The 9,238-nt window shown below is 40.3% G+C and overlaps 1 long non-coding RNA gene across 1 annotated transcript; it reads right to left on the minus strand.

Annotated features, from left to right (window-relative positions):
• Positions 1-6,709: 6,709 nt before the first annotated feature.
• LOC141758749 (uncharacterized) lies at positions 6,710-7,689 on the minus strand. Its single transcript, XR_012591936.1, has 2 exons — positions 7,129-7,689; positions 6,710-6,995 (listed from the first exon to the last, which is right to left on the minus strand). It is a non-coding gene; the product is annotated as an uncharacterized LOC141758749 (long non-coding RNA).
• Between the last annotated feature and the right edge of the window lie 1,549 nt (positions 7,690-9,238).

Here is a 9,238-nt window from a genome sequence, read left to right on the forward strand (position 1 = left end):
AAAGCTAAGACACCCGACTTTTTAAGACTCAGAACAGGTTTGTTATCAGACCAATCGGTTGTGTATATACCTAAAAAGCAGAAGGGTTGAGTATGTCGTCACGTATGCAGAGGAATCTGGCTCTGCTGGAGTTGTTATATAAATCGAAGCCACACATGCAAAGGGTTATTGTGAGTAATGCAAACACAGACTTTATTCACGCTCTGTGTGAAATAGCTCTCAATGTAACGCGTGGTAACATTCCTCTGACTGACCGGCAATACAAACAGTTGAAAAAGAAGAAGACAATCATTAGACTCATTGCAGACAGACAAGTCAAGCATTTTAAAAAGAAAAAGTCTATAAATCAGTCTGGTGGATTTTTATTACCTCTGCTAGGTGCAGCTATTCCTTTTATAGTTGGTCTTCTAAATCGGTCGTAAAATGGAGCACACACAAAAAATGTTTTTGGTCCCTCAGCAACAATTGGACTCATTAAAGCAACAGCAGCAGCAGGAACAAAACAGCGGATCCATAAGACAAACGGTACAAAATGAACTAGATAGAGCCATGATTGATGTGTTGAAATTACCGGACATAGACATGTATGAGAAGGCCAAAAAATATTCGAATATTCTACAGCGCTACCTGTCTATGGTGAGACAGGGTGAAAGGGAAAAGGGTGTATTGACCTTATCATTACCTGTAAGTGATACACATGGCTCTAGTCTCGACGCTACACTCAGTGTTGATAATGTTAATTCTAAAAAGGATCCGATATTAGATGAAGTTTTAAAACACATGCCCAAAAGAAGCCTGAAAAATGCCGAGTATATATTGGAAGCGATAACCCGGTCAAAAAATTTGATATCTTGGACTGATCAGGGAGAAATTGTTATTAACAACCAACCGGTCAGGGGTACACACTTGTACGATTTAGTAAAAAGTGTCACGGCCTCACATCATACACTAGACAGCTCTAGACCCAGGGGTTGGGAATTGTTTTTAAAAACATTGGGCAGTTTAAATGTACCCCTATCTGCCATCCCAAACACCCTGGTGCGTCGATCTATTTCTGAATATAAAGGAGGTGATAATGCAAACAGCGAAAGTAACATTATGACCCATGACAAACCCACCACCAGGAAAAGGGGAAAACATTCACTGAATGGTTCACCACGGTTTAACACGCCCATTAGGACATCCCGGGCAAAGCATTTTAAGTCCCCTAGGATGGACAGTACTGAATGGTTTTATTTTTGAATTCTTTGTAACAGTGTAAAAATGAAATGTATTTTTTTTCCTCTTCTTTGTAACAATGTTTAAATGTTTGTATTTTCTTCATCTTTTTTATGATATTTTTAAAATGAAATGTTTTTAAAATGAAATGTGTCCTTTTTTTTTTTTTTAACCTTCTTTATGACTGGTAATGATTAAATGATTTGTTTTTTTTGTTTTGATTTGTTGTTTTTTTTCTTGGTGCCATGTTTAAATGATTGTTTTTTTTCTACTTTTTCTTTGTGGTAATGTTATCTATCGGAATTGTACAATTCAAATTTCTAAATTTTTTTGTTGATATGTCTTTGTTGTTGAAAACTGTGATACCTAAATAAAAATTTAAAAAATGACCGTGTTGACAAAATTCCATTTACTTAATGTTTTTTATTTTCAAAATTATCATTACATCACATATTTATTCCCCGATTGTACACATGTGAAATTACACCCAAGACATACACTAGGTTGTATTTTGTTAACAAATTTACATACCATAGTGTCATTACATACAGGATTAGTGTCGTACATGTTTATCACACTAATATAAGTCATTCCTTTTTGAATATGACATAGAAAAAATACACAATGTTGACCACATGTGATAGCATGTTTATCCTGAACCTGTCTTCTACAATAAGACACATCTGTACAGTTTTTAGCCAGGAACCTGTTTATTTCATTTGGAAAATTATTCCAGTCAGGGGGGTTACCAAAACTGTCAAAGAAACATCCGTGTTTGTTTTTTGTAATATAAATAGCCAGCCAATGCTCACCAGGCATGTTAGAGGGATGTGTGTTTATAATCAGCATAGCTGGGAACTTACAAATATAGTGTTTAGGCAGTTGATCGCACGCTAAAATACCCAAGAAATTTGTCCCATTAATAATTATTTTTCTAACAACGCTAGTTAGTTCTATAGTATTCATAGTGTTTTAGTAGTAGTCCATGAGCACTTGTCTCCTGTTTGATATCTCAATAACTGAGTCAAAAACAGAATAACATATCAAATTAACGGTTCGCGGCAGAGGGTTTCTAAAACGAGCTTCCATCCTCACATTGCCTGTTTTAATTAGTGAAACGTTCCCTGAACACCCCTCGTCTGGTTCCAGGTTGAAACAGAATAATGAATAACCAGTGCCAAAATCTGGTCTTGAGATGGCCAGTGATCTGTCTTTTAGGTGACGACCGGTGGTTTGTATCAGTTGGTAATACTCTCTTGCGTACTGCCCTCTTGCAAATTGTGGTTGAAATGGTTTCGCGGGGTAAGACTGTCCGTCTGCATATAGACACATAAACTCGGTGTCGTAGTGATGGAAATTAAATGGATTACGTGCATAACTCCCAGTATATCCCTCGTTGTCCACAAAGGCTATGATAACAAACTTAGGGATGTGCCCTATGTAGAGATTTTCCTGGTTGCACACCCGTGTCCCGGCAGGGATAGAGAAAGTTTTCAACGACACTCTGTCAATAGCATATTTAGCATTAGTGTGCTGCAGAGCCCTGCTGTGAGCCAACCTAACTGTGGGTGCAACAGAAACTTTTTTTACAAATACACTGGCCGATACAATCTTAAAGCTATATTGGTCATTTCCAGGAGTCATTAGAGAGAACTCATCTTTGGACCGTATGAATTTCAGAGAAATATCCACCCCGTTTAGCAACAGTTTTTCTTGAAAAAACAAATCAGCATGTATGGGGGTGATTAATTCGACGATACGGCTGACTCCGGTGAACTTTCCTCTTGTCACCAACCCCTGATTGTCTCCTTCTATCGATGCATCGTCCATGTGATCACCGGTGTCTTTACTAAACAGAGCGGTGCTAAACTGTGTATCCAAGGTGTCTTTTCCATAGTTAATCAAACATTCAATTATTCCACGGTATGGATATGTGTTGGACGATTGTGTTATAAGCCTGTCCCCCAACATTATATCCACCTGTGAGAACAGGGTGCATCCTGGATAGTTTATAAAACCCACATCGGCATCGTTAGCCAGGTTCGTGCCGTCAGCATTTGTAATCCTCACCCGTGTAAACAGGTAAGTATCGTTTAAGTCTAAGTAATCCTCGCCACTGGCCGATATGTAAAACTCCAGAGGGCCAGTGTCTGTTATAGCAGATACCGGGGGAATTTCAACAAAGGTCGATTTTTCAATGGAAGTCTGAGTGTACGGTACAGTAAACAGATCCAGCTCGGTCTTCACACACTCCTCCGACTGATTATGGATGAGCGCCATGGTTATATATATATTTTTTTTTTTTTTTTTTTCAGTGATTTTAACCTAAAAATATGTCTTTTGACAATAACCTGGTACGTTTGCGTGGAGCTCTTCTACCTTTGGTGGTTGACTTCTTTTTGGCACGTCTGGGTTTTTTAGTAACTGTTTTACGTTTTTTAGACACAGGACGGTTACGCCCATGTCCTGCTGGGGGCCTTTTCAGTGGTCGCCGAGTATATACCGTCATTCCATTTCCATCCTGATTTCCTGACATGGTTTTTCGGGCTATATTGGACACAACGTCACCAAAAATATTTGTGGCAGCAGTTTTTAAATGAGGTTTTGCTATACTGAACCCTCTTTTTAATAAGGGTACAGCCATTCTAAATAGATTTCGAAAAATACCGCCTAATCCGTTTCCATACTGTGTACTTGCCCCAATAAACCCCGGTAATTCACCACCAGCTTGATTAAGATAGTATGACATATACCGGGCATCATCGCGTGTGTATGGTGTTCGCATCATTTTTTATTTATTTTTTTCTTCTTCAATGAACACTTAGAAATACTGCTTCACCGGTCTGAAGTGTAGTTTGACAATTACTTTCCCGTATGAGAAAGGTATATAGTGGTTTTGATCGTCTTTTAATGAGATCTCTATATCATCAATAATTGCTTTGGAGAGCGATGTGTAGTGTGGCTTGTCATAAGTCAGAGTGGGCATACGACGAACATCGTCCGATACATTTATACAGCGGAGAAGCGGGACATAACTATCACCAGCCAGCTGATAATCTACAATGTCACTATAAACAAATATATTACAACATCCTCCATGAATGTCGGCCGGGTGAGGTGCTGCATAGTGTTTCATAGAATTAGGGGTTACAGGTATTGTAAATGGATCCCCCGGTTTAAAACCCAGTATTTCAGCCAATTTTCCTCTAAACGTTAACGTCGTTCCCTCTGCCCCCAAAAAATACACCCGATTTGTAATGTTATTATACATTAGATTTATGCGTGATGTGAAGGGGTGAACGAGGCATTTCGAATTAAATTCTTTTACTATTCTAGGTATAGAATCATAAAAACCAACAGATAGAGCTATAGTAAATGACCTCTTTGATTTATATTCATGGATAACCACCAGTGAATCAGAGATGGGGAAATTAGTCCACACCCTAGGATATTGTAACTCAATAAGGCCAACCTCATATGGTTCTTTCAGAACAATTGGCTTTGCTAGTTTTGTCCTGTAGCTCCATATCTTATTATTTGGATATATCTGTAATGAGGCATTGCTGGGTAGTGTAACATAAAAACCGTTCCTCTCCATCGTTCTGACCGCAACTATGTCTCGATTCAAAAGTGAGGCGTCAGCGGATAGCACTTGTCTTTTATTGAGCAGTAACAATATCTTTATCAGAGACCCAAGAGTTAAATTTTTCGGGCCAGCCCAACCATTTTACAAGGACCTGACTTTTACGTCCTGATTTTTTTCTGTCCAATATTTTCTCTATTTTAAACACTTTGTTTTTATCGATAATTACCAGTTGTAATTCGGGGTCATAAAACGTACCTTTCAACACTTCACCACCACAATCCGCTAGTTTATACACAGGGGGATCTCTGGCTATGCGCTCCGTTATTATGAAATATTCGTCTGTAAACGTTTGTTCATAACCTTTTCTAAAAACACCCCTTAATTTGGAAATTCTCACCGTATCCCCAACCCTGTATTTAAAGGACACTTTTTTCTGAGGTTTTAGCTTGTACAAGTTGTTAAAGACAATCTTCTCATTGTCTTTATTTACTGATGCGGGAGGCATCTTTATTGACCTGTGATGCGTTCTGTTATAGGCCTCTACAAGGTCCTCGATTATGTCAACATATCGGCGTGAATTAACACTTGTTAAATATCTCCACATACGCGTCTTGAAAGTTCTGTTAAAGCGCTCCACCACGCAAGCCTTAGTCTCATTTGATGTTGAAAAATGTTTGATTTCATAACGACTCAATACTCGTTGAAACTGTTTATTATAAAACTCTGTGCCTTTGTCCGTTTGGAGTCTTGCTGGCACCCTGCCCTGGCTCAGGATGTTTTTAAAAGCATTTGTGACAACCCCCGCTGATTTGTTTTGAAGACACTGTACCCATGCATATTTAGAAAATACATCAATACATGTTAACAGGTATCGCACACCGTCGTTTTCCACAGAATATTCATTCATATCGACTAGATCGATCTGGAACTGTTTGTCTATGCCGCTAACCAAAACCTTATTCCTGGGAAATTTTTTACCCGCCTTGGCATGTAGAGTATACACATCTTGCCCCAATAAAAAGCGTCTAACATCTGGTAACGCTGGTGTCACCCCTGTACAATCCCCGACCGCTTTGCGTAGTTTATACACACTACCAAGACCCCCAGGATGAGCAGGGTCATAATAAATCTCCTGCAATGTGTTCTCCATGATGTAAATGAATCGTAAATGACAACAATGTGTTTGTTACATGGGCTTTTATTAGAATGCTCTGTAACATAATAGAAAAAAAGCAAAACATCTTTATACATTTTATCATCACACACTTTTTAAAACTACAATACATTCAAACTATTTTTTTCTGTGGCTATCTAAAAAAAACAAAAAACCAAACAAACAATAAAAGGGTCTGCAGATATACACTACACAGCTTATCAGCAGCATAGCCGTATCAAAAAACACGACTTACAAGCTCATTTATTGTGTGTGGACCAAGCCAGGCATATTTTGCCTGGCGCATGGCCATCGCATACTCGAGATTGGGCTCGTCTGAATCGTCGTTGAACTGCTCTTTTTCATGAGTAAATTCTTCGAAGAGTTCCAAAGTTGTGATTTGAGCCGCACCGACAAGTTTCTCCACTGAATGCACACGATAGGTAACTTGTGTCAACAGATTCTGCAGGGCCGATCCCAGAGTCGTATGGAACACTATGTCACATATTTCTCCATAATAACTCTCCAAGACCTCATCGTGGTTAAATAAACACGTGTGTTGGAGCTGGCTAGGATGGTCAATTTCACACCCATTGCACAGTTTTTTAGCCACCTCCCATGAAACCTCCCGAAGACGTCTCCTCAAAAAGTCCTTTATCACATCCATACCCATTTTGGTTAGGCGGGGTTCCTCAAAGTCCTTTATCACATCCATATCCCTTTTGGTTAGGCGGGGTTCCTCAAAGCCCGAATCTTGAGATCCAGTTAAGTCTATCACATCTGGTCTAGCCAACAGCTCCCCTGGGTCTGTCACAGTAACATCTTCTTCTTCTTCTTCTTCTTGCGATCCAGTCAAGTCTATCACAGGTAGTGTAGCCATCAGTTCCACAGGGTCTGTCACAGCAAAATCTTCTTCTTCTTCTTCTTCTTCTTCTTCTTGCGATCCAGTCAGGTCTATTACAATTGGAGGGCCCCACAGGACACTCTCGGAAAAGCCATCCTGCGTTTCCTCATCGACCCAGGTGCCATGTTTGACATCTAGAAAAAAAAAAAAAAAAGACTTAGTACATACATAAAAAAAAATATACACACACACACATACACAATATATATATATATATATATATATATATATATATATATAATTGTAAAAGGAATACACACAACCTACCATTCGTTATTAGTAGTCGGCATGTCTGATGATTTTCGGTCTACGCATGGTAGACAGGAGAGCACTTTGTGGGCCACTCGAAATATCATCAAAAACAAGGCGTTTTCTAATACTCTCATAAGAAGAGATGATTCTGTCTCTTTTGATAGCTTCGTCAACTTCTCTAAACACCCTTTGCATGGACCGCCAGTCGCACCACTGAATAAAAAAGAGTGTTTTAAACCATGAGTCACACTCCTGACGAGTGAGTGGGTAAGGCTGTAAGATCCAATCTTCACGACCTCTGACCGCTATCACACTCCCCCTATCCCCACAGACACTGAGAAAAATAAAATCCTCTGCATATCTATTGAAACAGTCGGCCTCAACCCGATATAACTCAGGGCCCGTAGCGCTGTTCCACTGCGACACATAGAGTATCTCAGGAAAACCAACCTGATCAAGATCTCGGCAGACTACAGAGCGAAACAGTTTCCAATCTTTTACGGACAAAGAATCACTCCATGTTTCACCCTCTGTATAACCATCACATGCCCGAGTCCGTACAGACAACATAACACGAGCATCGTGATAGCTAACCGTATAAACATACCCGTTAACCCCCTCCAACTCTATCTTTAATTCTGACGGCGCCCCTGGTGTCAGACCACACACACGACGTTCCTTTTTGCGAGGAGCTCCATCAATGGTCACCTCAGCGGTGTCTGTCACCCCCATACAGAACGTACCTAGTGAGTCGGGGGTCTTGGTGGGATCAGGGAAGCTGCCGAAAGCCAGAGCCATGGTTATACAAAAGTCCTTCTTGTGTGTATAGAAACCAAGTGGTGGATAATACTCAGCTGAATGATGACTATATATATACACACCTACTATAAGGTGGAGCTAATCTCATGCCCACCTCCTAGGGGGCGCAGCGGGCGCGCACGTGCACCCATACACCCTCTCACAAAACAAACATATGGTTACAGGAGCCATGCTGATATAGCCTGCAAACAGTACCAACCACCACAGCATCAAAAGACATAAACATTTTGACCACAGCACACTAGGGTTTGTTTGATCTTTTATGGGTACTGTAATAAAAAGACACCTCTTGGATACAACTGAGTTCACATATAGGGATACAACTGTATTTTGTTCACTGAAGCAGTATACACAGGAGGGGGTCTTCTGTTGTGTACGGAGAAACGGATAACATCTTGGATACAACCGACTTTTTTTTTTATCTGAATCAGGATCAACAGTATGGGTCTGCTGTGGCAACATCAAAAAGCAAAAACATTTGGTCACAGGGACCAGGGGTTTGTTTGAACTTTTAATGGCACTGTAATAAAGACACATATTGGGATACAACTGTATTTTTTATCTGCATCAGGATCCACAGGAGGGGGTCTTCTTTTTTTGTTGTGGAGCAACTGATAACACCTACAGCAGACACCTTTGGTCAACTACCAATAATTAACAGCAGCCCGAGGGTTACAAAAAGGTCACCAGGGTCACCAGGGTGAGCCTGCATCCCCACACACACACACACAGGCACATTACACACACATTGGTCAACTACCAATAATGAACATCAGCCCTAGGGTTACAAAAAGGTCACCAGGGTCACCAGGGTGCGCCTGCATCCCCACACACACACACACACACACACACACACACACACACACACACACACACACACACACACACACACACGCACGCGCGCGCACACACACACGCACGCACGTGCACGCGCTTTTCACGTGAACGCGCAAAGCCACCAGCTATATACTACTCTCCACAACCAAGGCTGACCCCCATATGAGAACTATTAGGACTTTAAGAAGTTTAAACATGCACCATCTGCAACCATCTTGGACTCTAACCACTGGCACACTTTACACTTACTTTACACTCTACATCCTATATACCACTTTATAGACTGCACATATGTACTTATTACATTTATTTATTGCACATTCTCCATTTATTTATTGACGGACTGTACACACTATGTTCACCCATTCACTCTGTATCTTTTATATCTCTATTTATTGTTTTTATAATGTTTGTATGCCTTTACCTCTCCTGTGATTCACTGTGTTTTCTTATGTTGCTGCTTTGACAC

The sequence above is a fragment of the Sebastes fasciatus genome, chromosome 20, assembly GCF_043250625.1.
Source record: "Sebastes fasciatus isolate fSebFas1 chromosome 20, fSebFas1.pri, whole genome shotgun sequence".
Lineage (NCBI taxonomy): Eukaryota > Metazoa > Chordata > Actinopteri > Perciformes > Sebastidae > Sebastes > Sebastes fasciatus.